This window comes from Chinchilla lanigera, unplaced genomic scaffold (assembly GCF_000276665.1).
Source record: "Chinchilla lanigera isolate Chin_1 unplaced genomic scaffold, ChiLan1.0 scaffold00011, whole genome shotgun sequence".
Lineage (NCBI taxonomy): Eukaryota > Metazoa > Chordata > Mammalia > Rodentia > Chinchillidae > Chinchilla > Chinchilla lanigera.
In genome coordinates this window covers 20,745,642-20,760,972 of record NW_004955412.1, presented here as the reverse complement: position 1 = coordinate 20,760,972, position 15,331 = coordinate 20,745,642, and the positions used below count along the sequence as shown (strand labels likewise).

Sequence of the window (15,331 nt, the reverse complement as noted above, 5' to 3'; positions counted from 1 at the left end):
ACCAAAACACATGGCCTGGGGAGAAAGTATAGGCCAGGTTTCAGCTCCAATTTACCTCTTGGCCAGGCATCTTTGCACAGTGCACAACCTGCCCCCCTCCGCCCAGAGGCTCTGTTTATTGGAATTTGGGGAATACATCTGCTGATAGGTGCTGATAGGACCATTCTTCTCTCTTCATTTTACAAATAAAGAAGTAAAGACCCAGAAAAGCAAGGTTAATTTATCCATGGTCACTTAGCAAGCTGGTGGCAGAACCAAAGTCAAAGACCTGGATAGCCTGACTCCCAGTCCAGTGCTCACTCCCTCAGCCCACTGTACCCAAGCCCTACTCTTGAGGACAGATGGCAACGCCGAGATGGCAGCAGAGCTCTCAAAAGCAGCGACTGGGAAGCCTTCTCGAACTAATTAGAAGAGATGTGATAACTTCATCTCAAACTCTGTCTAGACATAAAATTGAACATAAAACTCTCTGAACCGTGTACCAACCACCTAACCCTTGGCCGGTGTGGAACGTAAATACAGAGCTTCCCTATTTATTTCCCATTTCCTAACCACACTTATTCTACGCTTCTGCCAGCATCTGTGGGAGCCAGCAGATCTATCTGGGCCTGGCAAAGCACAGATGGAACTCCGTGCTTTGGAGGAACTCCGAACACATACACTGGGAAGCTGACTTTTAAATGAGAGGATGGTGATAAGAGAGGAGCGGGGAAAGGGAAGGAAGAGGAAGAAGCAAGGCAGGCCTGACAGTGTGGCTCAGTGGTAGAGCACTTTCTTGGCATGAGCGAGGCCCCGGGTTCTCTCCCAGCACCACAGTTCCTGACATCTCAGTTCCTTAGCCAGGGTTCCTATACCACACTGATCTCTGTCCCCCGGAAGTGGCAGTGAGGACACGCACACGTGCGCACGCACATTCTACCGGCTCCCCCTCTCATTCTCTCTGGGTAGTGTCTGCAACATAATGTGCAGATTAACTCAGGCAGAGCCAAACATCCAGGTTTTGAACACAAATGTTGCCACTTCCTGGCTATGAGATTTCTGGCAAGTGGCTTCACCTCTCTGAGCCTCGATTTCCTCTTCAGTAAAATAGAGATAATAACAAAGGAGATCTTTTGAGGTTTTAAAATGATTATGAGGGAGAATGTATGTGTGACTCTTCACACAGTGCCTGTAGATAGTGGGTCCTCATAAATATCTCAGGGTGCTGTTTTGTGACATCTTGCTCTGGTCTTATTTCTCTGCAGATACAGAGGGTGCAGTATTGTCCAGGATACCTGGCAGACTTTCCAGTTCAGTATTCCAGCTTCATTAAGGATGGACTCTCTGGGCAAAAAGGAAGCTTCCAGTCACAGGAATAATTGAGCAATATTCACATGAGTATTTGACAAGGATGTGGTGAAGGTGGTATGAGGGGATGGGTCTTCCGAAGTCCCTTCCAATTCCAACAGCCTGTGAATATGTAAATGTCTTGGTTACTTTTCTCTCGTTGCTGAGACAAAATACCCAACGTCCAAAATTAAGGAAGGAAAGGTTTATTTAGCTTACAGTTTGTGGAGGTTTCAGTCCATACTTGGCTGGCTCCGAGGCAGAAGATAGCAAAGCAACAAGAGCAAAGAGGAATGGCAGCCGAACAGCAAACAGCCAGAGCAAAACTGGAGGAATGGCGGCAAGCAGCTTCTTTCTCTGCTTTACTTTGTAAACAGGCTACCCCCACCTAAGGGGCGTGTAGCTCTCACATAATCTTTGCCCTCCTCTTTCACAGGCTCAGGATGTATACAAAGTAAGTACCCTGGCTTCCTGCTGAGTCACTTAGCCAAACCTCTAGACTCCCCAAGTTGACACAATGTTTCAACCATAACAGTAAAGAAAGCCACAAGATCTGCTGTGGGAGCCAGCAGATCTATCTGGGCTTGGCAAAGCACAGGTAGAACTCCGTGCTTTGGAGGAACTCCGAACACATACACTGGGAAGCTGACTTTTAAATGAGAGGATGGTGATAAGAGAGGAGGGGGGAAAGGGACTCACGAGGGTACAGCCTTGCCCACAAGTGGGGACACACTCTCTGCCCTGGCTGTGGGAAGCAGGAAGAAGTGTGATAAACCAGGCAAGCCAGCGTCCCCACCTAGTGTCTCCCCAGCCCCAGCCTAGTACTGTGTACACAGCCACTGGCAGCCAGGTGGCCAGCAGGAGCTTTGGGGGAGGGACCAAGTGGGATGTCAGGAGCCTATTTCCTGCCCATCCCTTTTTATGGTACCAACTGCCAGCCACTCCCCACCCCCGCAGCAGCCCAGGAGCCGCATGGGGCAGGGACGAGGAATGGGGCCAGGTAGTTGGGTTTTGGTTATACCTCTGACTTAAGTGGGTGGATAGGGCAGCTAGAGCAGTCCTGGCCTCTAACAGGCAGGACCTCAGAAAGGAGATGCTGTGAGAGATAAGGACTTCCCCATCACAGAGGGAATCAAGGAAGAATCTGTAGAAGAGTCAGAAGCCACATCTCTAACAGAGGCTCGAATCCAGGTCCACCATTATAGTCCGGACAGTTGACAGACTTCACGGTAGAAGAAGAGCGATTCGGGTATCCTTACTGCCAAAAGTATTCTTGCTCTGATTTCTCCCCGCTCCTACCCCCACCTCACCCGTTGGGTCCCTCAACACTTCTTCCTGCAATCCAGGGCAGAGGGCTGAGCCTGTACCTAGGACTGCAGCCAAGGATGCACTACAGCATATTATTTGCCTTTGCAGCTGACACCACAGCAGCTCCTCCATCCTAGCAGGACAGGCTTTGCCTAGTATTCAGGAGGGCCCCTAAGTGCCACAGAAGATCTGTGCTGGGGAGAGGAGCCCACGGGCTGCAAGGGTGAGGGGTGCGGTGGAGAGGTAGCCCAGCTGGTGAGGTTGGAATAAACCATTTGCTGATGACTCTTCCCAGGTGGCTTGCAAAACTTAGGTGAGGAGCCGGCAACTGAGAGCTTCCCATCCCCCAGCCCCAGGGTGGTGGGCCCTGTGGAAGGCAGAGGGTGTACGTGTGCATGTGAGTGTGCATGTCTGTGTGTATGTGTGTCCAGCAGCGCGTGTGTCCTCAGCGTCCCTTCCACAACCCAACTACTCCTAATCAGTGGCCTCTTTGTGGCAGAAAGGGGCAGTAGTGAGGACACGAAATGTGGGGGGAGGGCCACTTCGTGGGTCCTCAGGCGTCTGACCCAGCTCACTGTCGTGGGGGTACCCCGGGAACCTGGAAAGAGAGGTACGCTCCCTGGAAGTCTCCGCACCCTCTGGACCGCAGGGAACCGGACCGTCAGAGGCAGCGGCCGGAGCTTCCAGACTGTTCGAGGTGGGCAGTCCGCTGGTCCCATAGGCTGGGAAAGGAGACACGCGACTCCTGGGCCCCTTGGCCGCTAGGTGGCGCTGGGCCCGTTGTTCTTGTCCCACTTGGGACAACCCCATGGGGAGAGGAGGCACCCAGCACAGCTGGAAGCAGGCTGCAGTGGCAGGTGCCTTCTGGAACACACACACACAGAGGGAGCAGGGGAACAGAACAGCAGCATTCGCACGTCCATTCTTGCATTTCTTTACACACATCCAGGGAGTTTGAGGGGCAGCTGCACATCCTTCTCGTAAGTCTACGTGTCCTTGTCCTCAAGAACAACCTCAGAGAAACTAGAGCCACACGGAAGAAGTGTTCTTCCAAGGAAATCTATGCCAACAGCCAAGGGAGAGGTACAGCCAGTGCTCTAGATTCTGAAACAGTGGAGCAGTAAGACAGCAAGGGACTCTGAGATGTGCTATCTTGGCCATTCTTCTCCAGACCCATCAGATGGCTGAGAGTAGTTCTTTCCCGCCAGTTCCTGCTCAGGCCCTGAGCATTGCATGTGACCAGGCAAACACAGCCCCTGTCCTCAGGAGTTTGTGGAGTAGGGTGGGGGAACAACAGCAGGCGAATAACTACACAAATAATTACTCAGCCCCAGCTGCCATATAAGTGTTCCAGACACTCAGCCTGAGCTGCCTGTCCCAGTCCTAACCAGGGCCAGCTATAGAAAAGACTGTCAGAAAGAATGTGAACGTGCCTTCTCTTAGTACAACATAGAAATAGGAGAGGGTTGCCTAACACCCAGAGCACAGGGAAATGGAGCACAAGAGGAGATCAGCCAGCATTTTCGGAGGGCTGACCTCTGTGTGGCAGGCATGGTGAATGTCTTCTCACTGAATCTTTACTCTAGAGCTCGGGTTAGAACTCATGACTGGCTGACATCCAAACCCCACACCTCTTCTGCTATAATATACTGTCTCTAGGACCAAGTGTAGGTGCTCTCTGGGGGCTGGAGCAGTAGGGGAGGAGAGAAATCCGAAAGAGAAAGGAGCCAGGCAGGCTAAGAAGCCTCCAGACAAGGTCCCTCATCTTCTCCTCCAGCTCATCCCAGACAACTCTTTCTCAGCATCTCCTGACCAAACCACTACCCGCTTAAAATTCTGCTCAGTTTCCTCTCTTCTCCGACTCCAAATGTTTATCAACACATGCTGTAATGTAATCAGCTCCTGGGAAAATACACACCAGGTAACGGATGCTGACAAGAGTGTCAAACAGATGTCCCCTCCCTGCCCCTCCCTCCCTCCCAGCCAGAGCCGGCGCACCCAGGAGGCCGCCCTCCAGCCTTGGCAGTGAAGGCATTTCACAGGAAGCTGCCAGGGCAGGGGGCAGCCCTGGCAGCATGGGCCCAGCCCTGTACCAGGAGCTGTGTTGTGGGCTCTGTACACCTGTTCTCCTCTGCTCCTCACACGGCACTATGAGTTTGGTCTTACCATCCCCATTGTGCAGGCAAGGCCCACCATGATGATGAAACCAGTGTGACCCAGCCGCAGAAGTCAAAGGACAGGCTACTTCCCTAGTGGGCACCAGCCTTTGAAGGGTGCTCTGATCACCTTTGAAAGCCACTGGCTCTGAGTCCGGGTGAAGGGGATTTGCAGGGCACTCCTGCCCCAGCGCAGCAGGAGACAGAACTTGGTGGAAGAAGGAAGTTCCCACTGTAAGTGTGTCAGCAAAGAGGGTCTCTGAGGGCAGGGACACCCCTCCTCTGTCTTTTTTTCCCTCTCCTCCCCTGAACCAGAGCCCAAGGATCCACAGACCAGACAGACAGAGGGGAGAGGAAGTGCAGAGTTGGGGAAACCCCAGAAAGAATAGGACATCCTCATCCCTGAACTTCCGGGCCCTCCAGGGATCAGGGATCAGCTGTCTGAGGCTGAGCTGTCCTAAAGGAAATCAGTATTTGCTTTTCCCTCCAACACATTCAGTTGCTCCTTTCATCTGACAGGGAGTTGTAAATGAGGCTTTATGGGATTTCTAATGATGGCGGTTTCCCTTTATCAGCCTCCAATTCCCACTTCTCAGCCAGGGTTGATTCCAGAAAATGTTTTGACCAGAATCAAGAACCTAGCAGTCCCCTGCACTAGCCACTGCTTTCCATACTGAGGACTGGAGGTTGTCAAATTAACATCTGAGGGCCAAGGACATGTGCTATCAAGTCAGATACGGGTTCTTGGCCACCTCCCAGGTGGGCATATTTCACCCCCCTGGCTGCTGGCTCTCCAGCCATAAACCTGGGGCAATAATGCCGGCTCCACCCACCCATCCTATGGGGCTGCTGTGAGGATCAAATGAGATTACAGGTTTGAAAGCCCTTGGGAAAATATAAAGCAATCACCCAACCTGTTTTTGCTATGATTATTATTGCTGTTGTGATTGTGCGTAGGTGCAACTAGGAGAGCAAACTACAGCAACCTGCGGGTCTGAGGGTAAGCTTGCTTGTGTACAGGAGACTGCATGCCTCAGTTTTGTGAAAGGGTGAAGTTCTTGTGTTTGTACCTCCTTTTAAAAGCACATATGGGGCAGTGTATATGTGCACTAGTATGTGTGTGTCAATATATGTGCATACATTAAAATATCTTAATATAATCATATGTAACTTTATTAAACTATCATGCAAAGTCCTATGTCCCAGGCACTGAGTTAAATGCTTTATCTGGATGTTCCTTTTGAATCCTCATGACATATCTGTAGGATGTGAGGGGGGGTGTGGACCAGCACAGGTGTGCAGGCGTCTATCTGAGATGGTATAGACAGCATTTACAACATATGTGTGTCAGTGCTGGAGCGGTATCTCTGCGATGAATATAATGTCATGTTTATGCATCTCATTCAGGTAGCAGGGAGTGTTTCTGTGAGCTTGCTGCAGTTGCAATGAAAATGTAGGCATAAATATCAGTGAATCTAAATGAGTGTGCACAGGCCTGTGTGTGCACACATACATATAGGTGCACACCTATCTCCTCATTCCTGGCAAGGTGAATATACCTGCTCATGATTTATCAGCTGCATGGGCTGTGTGAGTCCCCAGCACACCCTGAGCGCCACTGCCACACAACCATCAAGCCCATGCAGACACACTGTGGTGACCTATGCCAGGCGGACTGGCCCCTGTTAGGAGAACATGCAGATGGGTGCACCAGGTTGGGTGTTGCAGGGTCCCTCTGCAGACAGGCTAGGTCAAGGGCCCTTAGAGCAGAGCAGACAAAGCCGCACAGTCAGGTCCTAGGACCTGGGTCTCACAGGACAAACCAGTCCCGGGTCAGGAATGCCCTTTTAGCACAGTCCCTCATCATTTGTATTGGAGTTTAATGATATGCACGGGAGCTACTGAGTGGACAGGTGTGAAAGTGCTTGCTTTGCTCCAGTCCTACCACAGCCTCCTGCTGCCCTAGGAATTCGACCCAAAAATAAGGCAGTGTACAAGGTCCACACAGTGGGAACATGCACCTCCCAGGCCCCTCTCTCACACTCCACTCATGCACGGCCAGCCCCACTGCACCACTCTGTCCTGCATGTACCGGGCCTTGGGCCTCAGGTTCCTTTCCTTCTGCTCATTTCCCTACAACACAACATCCCTGGCTCAAAGGCCCCACACCTCAGGGTTCTGCTTACCTCAGACACATTTCCTGATCCTCTCTGACCCCTTCCTGTGGATCCTTGCCTTCCCCAGTAGACTTTGGTCCCAGGAACAAGAGCACATCTCAGATGTTCACAGCTTTATCCCAATGTCTAGCACATACCTGGTCACAGGTGGCCCATAAATATTTCCTTTTGCTTTTTGTTTGTTTTGGTTTGGTTTGATCTACTTTCTTTTTTTTTTTTTGCAGTGCGGGGGATCAAACTCAGGACCTCACCCACGTTAGCCAAGTGCTCCAGCACTGAATTATACTCCCAGCTCCCATACACGTTTATTGTGAGAAGCTGATTGCCTTAAGCTTGCATATATAATCATGGTATTCATCCAGCGTCTTTTGTTGTTGTCGTTTTTTGTTTTGAAACAGGGTCTCGCTATGCAGTTCAGGCTGACCTTGAACTCAATTAGCCCAGGCTGGCCTCAAACTCTCAGCAGTCCTCCTACCTCAACCTCCCAAGTGCTGGGATCACAGGCATGAGGCACCACACTGGCTTCCAGACAGGGTCTTGATCTCTCAGCTCTCAAGACTGGGAAGAACCCTCCCCGACCCCTCCACCAGCCCACCCCACAAGTAATAATCACCCATCCCCAAAAGGTATGAAGAGTGTGGAGCTCTTAGAGTGCTTATACAAAGGTCCCGGAGGTCATCAGCACCATCTTACAAGTGAGAAGACTGAGGCTCAGAAGGTCAAGAAGCTCATTAATAGGTGGCTGATTGGTCCTGATTTATCAGGAACTTCCTAGCTTTAGCACAGAAAATCCTACATCATTGGAGCCCCTCGGTCACAGACAATCCAGGAGAACTTGTCCCTCTTTTTGTCACAGGTCTCATGGTTGGCAAAAGGCTAGTACTTCTAACAGCAGATTGCAATATCCTTCCCTGCTCGGCTGTCTCCTGAGCAGCACCTCATCTCAACCCTTTGGACGTCTCCCTCAGCCCTCATGCACCCTCCTGGAACACCTCTCCCCAGAAGTCTGTGCCCAAGGAACGCAGGATATTAATATTAACCTATACCAAATACAATTCAGAAGCTCCTTTCTGCAGGAAAAGCACTTTACATACTATAGAAAAATATTAAATCTGCTATTAAAGCAACCTCATAATGATACTAAATTTTTAAATAAAATTAAAATAAAAAATCTTTACCCACAAATTATTTTCATTTCTCCATGTTGCCTTCCCATTTCTCGCTTTATAGGTGGATATTTCTACAGGATTGTAAGCAGAATATATATATATATATATATGACTTGTTCTTTCCACTTCACTGTATAGAAACTGATTTAGCCTTTCCTCATTTGAGATTCTCCATGTCACCACTGTCCCTCATTAGCCCAGATCACGGAGAGCCTGGGCTCAGGGCTGCCTCCTCTCCAAAGAAGCCTTCATACAGCGGGGCTCTTGGCTCAGGGCCCCAGCTGGGCCTCAGCAGGTGGTCATGCAAACATGAGCCTTGTGTATTTGTGCAGGTTTCAGGGCAGAGTGACAGAGCTTTCATCAGATCCTTCCTGGAAAGGGCGGACACCTGACAAGGCAAAGATCCACAGTTCCACACACTCCCAGCCTCGTCTCCTCCCAAGAATATGTTGCACGTATTTTCTCTGCTGCGTTTGAACTGGCCAGAGATCTCTGCTCTTCCCTTCCATCTCTTGGCTTCCATATGTCCCTGCAAAAAAAAATTTGATTTCTCTGGATGAGTGACCCACTCTGAAAATCATCCTGATCACACACCCCACCCAGCCGGAGATGGAGGGGCACCATCTAAGGGAAGAGAGTGAGGGTGAGTGTCTCTTCCTCGAAGTCCTCTTTCTTTCACCTCTTCTTCAGTTGGGCATGTTCTAGGTGGAAGCTCTGCCAAGTCCCTTCCTATCCCCATGATCCAAGATTCCTGCGGATCCTCACAGAACCCTGTGGTCAGCATCACTGGCCCACCCCACGGCGAGAATGCTGCCCCCACCAACATGGAGAATCTTTCAGATTCAGATGTGGCGACTCACAGGAATATCAGGAAGGACATTAGACAAGATGCAGGATGTACACTGACTTGTCTTCCAAATCCCTTTGTGGAGAATTGGGTTGCTCAAGATGAGAGTGGGGCCTTTCAATATTCCTCAGAGTTCCAACCTGGATAGCTATGGAGATCCCTGAGACACACAGCCCAGGGAGAGGCTGGCTGCCTATCAGCCACCTTGGCTCCACTTTGATGCATTAGATCACAGACCTGGAGATGGGGTGCAGCTGTGTTCGCAGATCATTCCCAAGAGCAATGGCAGCCATGGCAATAGGAGGCTCTGCAGCCATCTCTGTAAGAATAACAATAATTAAATGTTGCTGAGCACTGTGAGATACAGAAGCACCATCATAATCACCACAGCTACCATGGGGATGATGACAGTGATTAGGGGCTATGCTTTCCAAGTTGCTCCCAGGAGCACTGCCTGGGGTGAGGGTATCCTGTCAGGTTAGGGAAAAAAGGGGGCACCCAAGCCAGGGGGGTCATCCTGGGGTTGGCTGAGCTTTGGGCATACCCCCACCCCAATCCCCAGGATCCTTTCTCCTCTCCTCCTCTCCTCTTGCCCTCAGCCTCAAGTAATCTCAGATCGAGGACCTATCTTACTCCATCAACAGCTTTTTCTTCTCCTGTCAACTGATTTCAGGAGATTGGGCCATCTTGGGGACCTCTTCATAGGGTCCCCCTCACATCAAAGCAAGCTTTATTAGCCAATTATTGAGTGACACAGAAGACCTAGGATATGGCTGGGAGGGGAAGTCATTATTGTGTTGACTTTGGGCTTTTTCCAAGCTGAACAGCTGCCTGTCTGAAAGATCCCGTGGAGGCTGAGGGAAGGAGGGCTTTGAGGAGAGGGACGGCCTCTGTTTGGTCACCTCCTCACTGCCTCAGATCTGAGGTAGATGAGAAAGGCGAGCCCAGCCACCTGCTGTTCGAGTGGGCTGTCAGACAGCTCTGCAGTCATCAAGTCTCAGAGCCAAGAGGGAATGTGGGACTCATCTCTGTGCCAGGGCAAGGAGCCCAAGGGCAGCATCCCTGATAAATGGACCTGTAGCCTCTGTCCAAAAACTGACTGCTACTTCCTGCCATTGTTGGTCAGCCCAGATCCCTACACAGCCTCCCCTAGATTACACTGGGGCCTACTTCCCCAAAGATTATGCCCACATGTCCTGATTCTTCCCCGTGAAGCCACATAGCTTCCACAAACTCCTTTTTTCCTGCAGGGTCTGGAAGATCCTGATCAAACCTCTCTTCTGCTCTTTTGGCCTTCCTTGAAATTTAAAGCCACCCTCCAGTCTCTCTCTGCAGGTAACTTCAGTTCCCACTCTACTACAATGACCTTGTTATTAATCTCTCTGCTTTCCACCCCAAACCATCCACCTCTGCTGCTCTCTCCACCTTCCGCAGACTGAGACAGATGCCTCTTCTCCTTTTCCAGGCCACCCCTCTTCCACCCTTAGTCTCACTGCTCTCCCCTCTCCAGGGCTTGCTGTATAAATTATACCATCTTTCACTTCTTCCACTTGCTTTTCCAATCCTTTGCTGTCCACTACCACCTTCCCTCTGACTAAAGGATGCTCAGCAGTGTTTGATTTCCCACCAAAAAGGAGGAAGGAAGCCCCTTGGCCTGTCTTCTTAACCCTCTCCAAGCTTGTGATCATCTCATTCGGCCCTGTCTACAGCCAAGCTTCTCAAGCACAGAGAACATACCTGCTCCATGTGCTCCTCCTCTCCCTTTGATCTGGGTTCTGTCCCTGCGAGGCCACCAGCACCATGCCCTCCAAGGTCACTGTTTCCAGAGACCCCCTCGGATCCCCACTTGCTTTCCACAGCACCACACACTGTTGGCAACTCCCTCTCCCTCCTCCATTCGATCCTTTTCTCACTGGCTTGCATGACAGCCCCTCTCCTCGCTCTCACTCCCTCCACTGTCTGTCCAGCCCATGTTGTGGCCAGATTCCCCTCCTGAATGCATGGCCCCAATAGCTCCCCATCAGGGATTCTGTGCAGAAATCTTCTGTGGCTCACTATTGCCTGCAAAAGGGATGGGGGAGGGGGAGAAAAGAAAAAAGAAAAAAATCATGCAACACCATACAACATAAAATATATAATGAATAATTCATTAGGAGTTTCAAACTTTTGAAGCAAACTTTTTAAAAAGAAATTCAAGATCTATTAAGAAGAATTGTTAAGAAGGCTAATGTTTAAGGTGCATGAAAACAACACGTTCTTTAAAACAGTTTCTATTAAGGGAGGACGGTATGGTGGCACATGCCTGTAATCCAGCACCCTGGGAGGTTGAAGCAGGAGAATGATAAGTTCACCATGACTTGTCCCAAATTTAAAAAAAAAAAAAAGGATAGGACTGAGGATGTAGCTCAGTGCAAAGGCCATGGGTTCAGTCCCCAGTATAATCAACCAAAACATTATAAATTAAATATTTAAAACTAGAACAGACAAGAAAGTCTAAGAGTCTCAAAATACAATTTGAAAGCTCATGAACACATTAAATTCCTCCATCTCCAAGTAAGAAAACTGAAGCCCAGAAAAGGAAAGTGACTGGCAGAAGGTGGCACAGGTTGTGAGGCAAGCCACACTCTCATTAACTGTTTACAGCACACCAGGCAAGTTCTACATCCTCGGGATAGCAAAGGCCAAAACTGATATGGTCTCTGTGCCGGGGGAGCTGCCAGGCTAGTGGGGAGTGAACCAAGCATTATACAGGATGACTGAAGTGAGTATGCAAAGGGGCCACAGGAGGATCTAAGACGGCACTTGCCTTGCCCACTGTGAGGAAACGACATATGCAAACTAAGCCCTAAAGGAAAAGTAGAAGGAGAAGAAGGTTGGTGCAGATAGAACAGTATGGGTGCAGGGGAGGTTTGGTGGCTGAAATGTCAAGAAAGCTCAGCAGCTCCTACAAGTCCAGAAGCAGGGAGAGACAAGGATGTAGAAGCAGGCAAGGGCCCCCTAGGCCTTGCTGAGGATTGGACAATTGCTCCAGAGTCTGGCAGGCCAGGCAGGTTCTCAGACATCCACCCAATCATTTACATTAGAAGATAATCCAGTGCTAAATGTAAATGGAGTCTAAAACATAAAATAGACATTAGGGGAAAACCCAGGGAAGTCCAAATAAATAAATAAATCCAACTAGAATCTATGTAGTCCATTTAATAGTACTGTTATACTAATAATATTATATTGCTAATTTCTTTGTTTTAATAGATGTGTCATGGTTATACAAGATATTAACTTTGGGGGACATTGGATAAAGAAAATACAGAAATTCTGTACCATCTCTGCAACTCTTTTGTACACACAAAATTATTTCAAAATAAAGTCTTAATACACACACACACACACACACACACATTCCTATGGCAGAAAAGAGCAAAATTGTTTGTGGGGAAACAGAGTACAGTAATAACGATGACTAACACTTAAACAATTTTCCTTGTACACCAGGTATCTTCCAAGTAAAATGTTTAACTCATTTAATCCTAACAAAAACTCCATGAGGCAGGTGCTGTTAGTTCCCTCTATCTACCAATGAGAAATCTGAGTGTATAGAACTTAAATCATTTGGCAAGGACACACAGCTACTGAGGGTCAGAGATTATGTTTAAGAATTTGAGTCTGGGCAGTCTAGCTCCAGGGTCCCATGTGTTAGATCATTGTCTTATTCCCTTCCCTCAGTGTGTACTGGCTATACTGCCAGCTGGCATTGTATGCTAAGGGAACTCAGGGACAGGGTGATAACAGCTGAAGTAAAGCAACGTCATAGACATAAGATGTAGAATGAAGGCAAAATCAACAAGGCTTGCTTTAAAATTAGAATATAATAGTTAAAGAAGAGAGAAGAAGCAAGAATGACTCCAGGGCTCGTAGCTTAAGGGTAGGGGACCAGGGCCTGCTCTCTTGATGTTAAGTCCTGTGCTTCTTTTACACCACTCACTGGAAGAGACCTCACAGACATTTCAAAATCTGGCTGCACCTACCTGTCCCTTGCTTCTGCACACCCCCAGAATGCAAAAGCAAACTCAGCTATCTGCTATTCCCACACAGCCAGAACCTCTCCTACCTCAGTGCACCTCTATGCTTTGGTACAGACTGTTCTTTCTCTTCTGCCTCCCTTGGCCCAAATCTGATGTCCTTCAGGGCCTCTGTCAAATGTAACCTTCCAGCAGCCTTCCCTGCTTGTTTAAAGATGATGAATGCACAGCCATATGGTGCCACCTAATCGCTGCTATCTCCTTCACCAACTCATCCACAGGAAGACATGCCCTGCCCCCAAAGAATATCCTTTCTGCAAACCCATTTAAGAGTGGTTAATTCAAGAATCACCCTGCTCCCCAGGATGGAGAGAGTAGGAGAACAAAAGCAGGAAACTGGCAGACATTGGTGTATCTGGAATTGCCCTCTCAAATCCATCCATTCAGCTCCTACCATGTGCCAGGTACACAGTCTAAGGAAGGAATTCAAGTTCAGCCCTGGCCCTTAAAGCACTTGCCAACCAGATGAAAAATTCCTGGCTGTCCAAATGGCTACCACAAGCTGAATTTGACAGGCCACTCCTCAGTTTAATACCCCCTTGGCTACTTGGTGGCTACCTGGCATGACCCAGAGATCTGAGGACCTGTCCCCTCCCCCAGTTTAGGTTGAGGTTAGGACCAACCGTTTGTGGGCACCTACCCCACCCCTAACTGTTGACCTTTCCTTATGCTGCCTCCCTACCTTAAACCCAGCCTCCCGATACCTTGCCCTCCTGTGCTTGTGTCTAAAAGGTGACTCGCTCAGCCCATGCTCCCTTCCAGTATCCACCCCAGCACAGGCTAAACTGGACGCTTTCCCTGTGACCCACCAAACCCACACCACACAGTGTCTCTCCCCACCAGTGCCACCAGCTCTTTAAGGGCAAGGACAGATGCAAGGACTATGTCTGTGTATCCCAAGCCTGGCCCAGTGTTTTGCTACAAAAACAGGCCCAGTTACATGTGTCAAATGTAGATGAGGTCAGCAAGTGGGAGGCAGAGTGTTCACTCCAGTGCTGAACTTGACTTCTGGCTCCGAGACACTCTAAAGTGGGAAAGTGGTGCACTCCTCACCCCTCCTCCCTCAACTTCTCCTACTCCCAGGGCCCAAAATTTACATCTTATCAGAAACAAGCTGGTTCCCTCTGCTCTTGCCCGCTTGGAGGCTGGGCAAAGGGCAAAGGGAGCATTGTCTGGTCAGGCCTCTGGGGACAGCTCGGCCATCTAGTAGGAAATCCTGTCTGTCTGCCTCCCGCGGGCCACAGATGGGGACAGGAGGTCTAGAGGGGAGGGGGAGAGGGCAGGCTTCGGGCTGCCAATGGCCTTGGCAGCACGCCGACCACACCCGGATGTGGTGGGTGGTGACAGGATGGGACAGGAAGTCCCTGACCTGCCTGGGACAGACTGGATGGGCCACTTTCGTGGAAATTCCGCAAATCGCCCAGAAGTGCGGAAAAAAGGAACAGAGCTCGGCTTCGTGCTTTCTTTGGGGGAAGGGAGAGTGCTTCGATTATCGGAAAAGGAGCCCCTGGCGGCGGTAGGATTATAAAGACAGGCTACCAGAAACCTGAGTACCCTCTCTCAACCACTAATGCCCTCCGCGGGCTTCTCCGCAGCTTCCGCTTGGCCCCGCTCAGAGCTGCCTCCCTGTCACTGTCCGGGCGATACCGAAGAAAGGGAGCCCTGGCTCCAGAGTTCTAGTTGGATCTCTGGTACTTTCTGCCCTGGACGAGGCGCCTTTGTTTCATCGGGTTTTGTTTCATCTGTGAAATGGGTCAGGGTTGGAGGAGAAGGCTGCAGAAGCCCTTGCAGCTCGGACATTGCTAGAACCAGTGTGCGCCGCACGGCGCCTCCGCGGCCGCCCGTCCCCCCACCCGCACCACATCTTGACTCCACCCCCACCGAGCAGCTTCTCCTCGACGCCGGCCGCTAGGGGTCACTGCCTCCCTTTGTCAGCGGCCGAGGCGGGCAGCCCTCCCTCCGGCCCTCTCCAGGGCTGAAAGGCGACCAAGGGGCATCTGGGGGCCCGAGCGGGATCCCACAGCCGCCGCTCGCGTTCGCCTTTGCCTGGGCCTAGGAGGTGCGGGCTGGAGGGCGGGCGGAGGCTGAGTCGGGCCGGGCCGGCGCGCGTCGGGCCAGGAGTGGGTTAACGCTAACCCCTCCCCCCGGGCTGACATCACGGACTCCACGGCTGGAGCTCGCGAGTGAGAGAAAGAGAGGGAGAGGAACGAGCGCGGCTCGCCTCGGCGCCCAGGCAGCTCCACATTGTTGCGGATCGCCGGCTCCCGGC

The 15,331-nt window shown here is 50.5% G+C and overlaps 1 long non-coding RNA gene across 2 annotated transcripts in view; it reads right to left on the bottom strand.

The window, feature by feature from the left end:
* Positions 1-8,140: 8,140 nt before the first annotated feature.
* Positions 8,141-15,331, bottom strand: part of LOC102009480 — a 7,760-nt gene continuing 569 nt past the window's right edge. Inside the window, exons 2-4 of one of the 2 annotated variants that reach the window (XR_001232926.1) lie at positions 10,721-11,044; positions 9,221-9,302; positions 8,141-8,665 (exon numbers count right to left, since the gene is read on the bottom strand). This is a non-coding gene — a long non-coding RNA (uncharacterized LOC102009480). The remainder of the gene's footprint in view (positions 8,666-9,220; positions 9,303-10,720; positions 11,045-15,331) is intronic. The other variant, XR_260006.2, reaches the window with a different exon arrangement.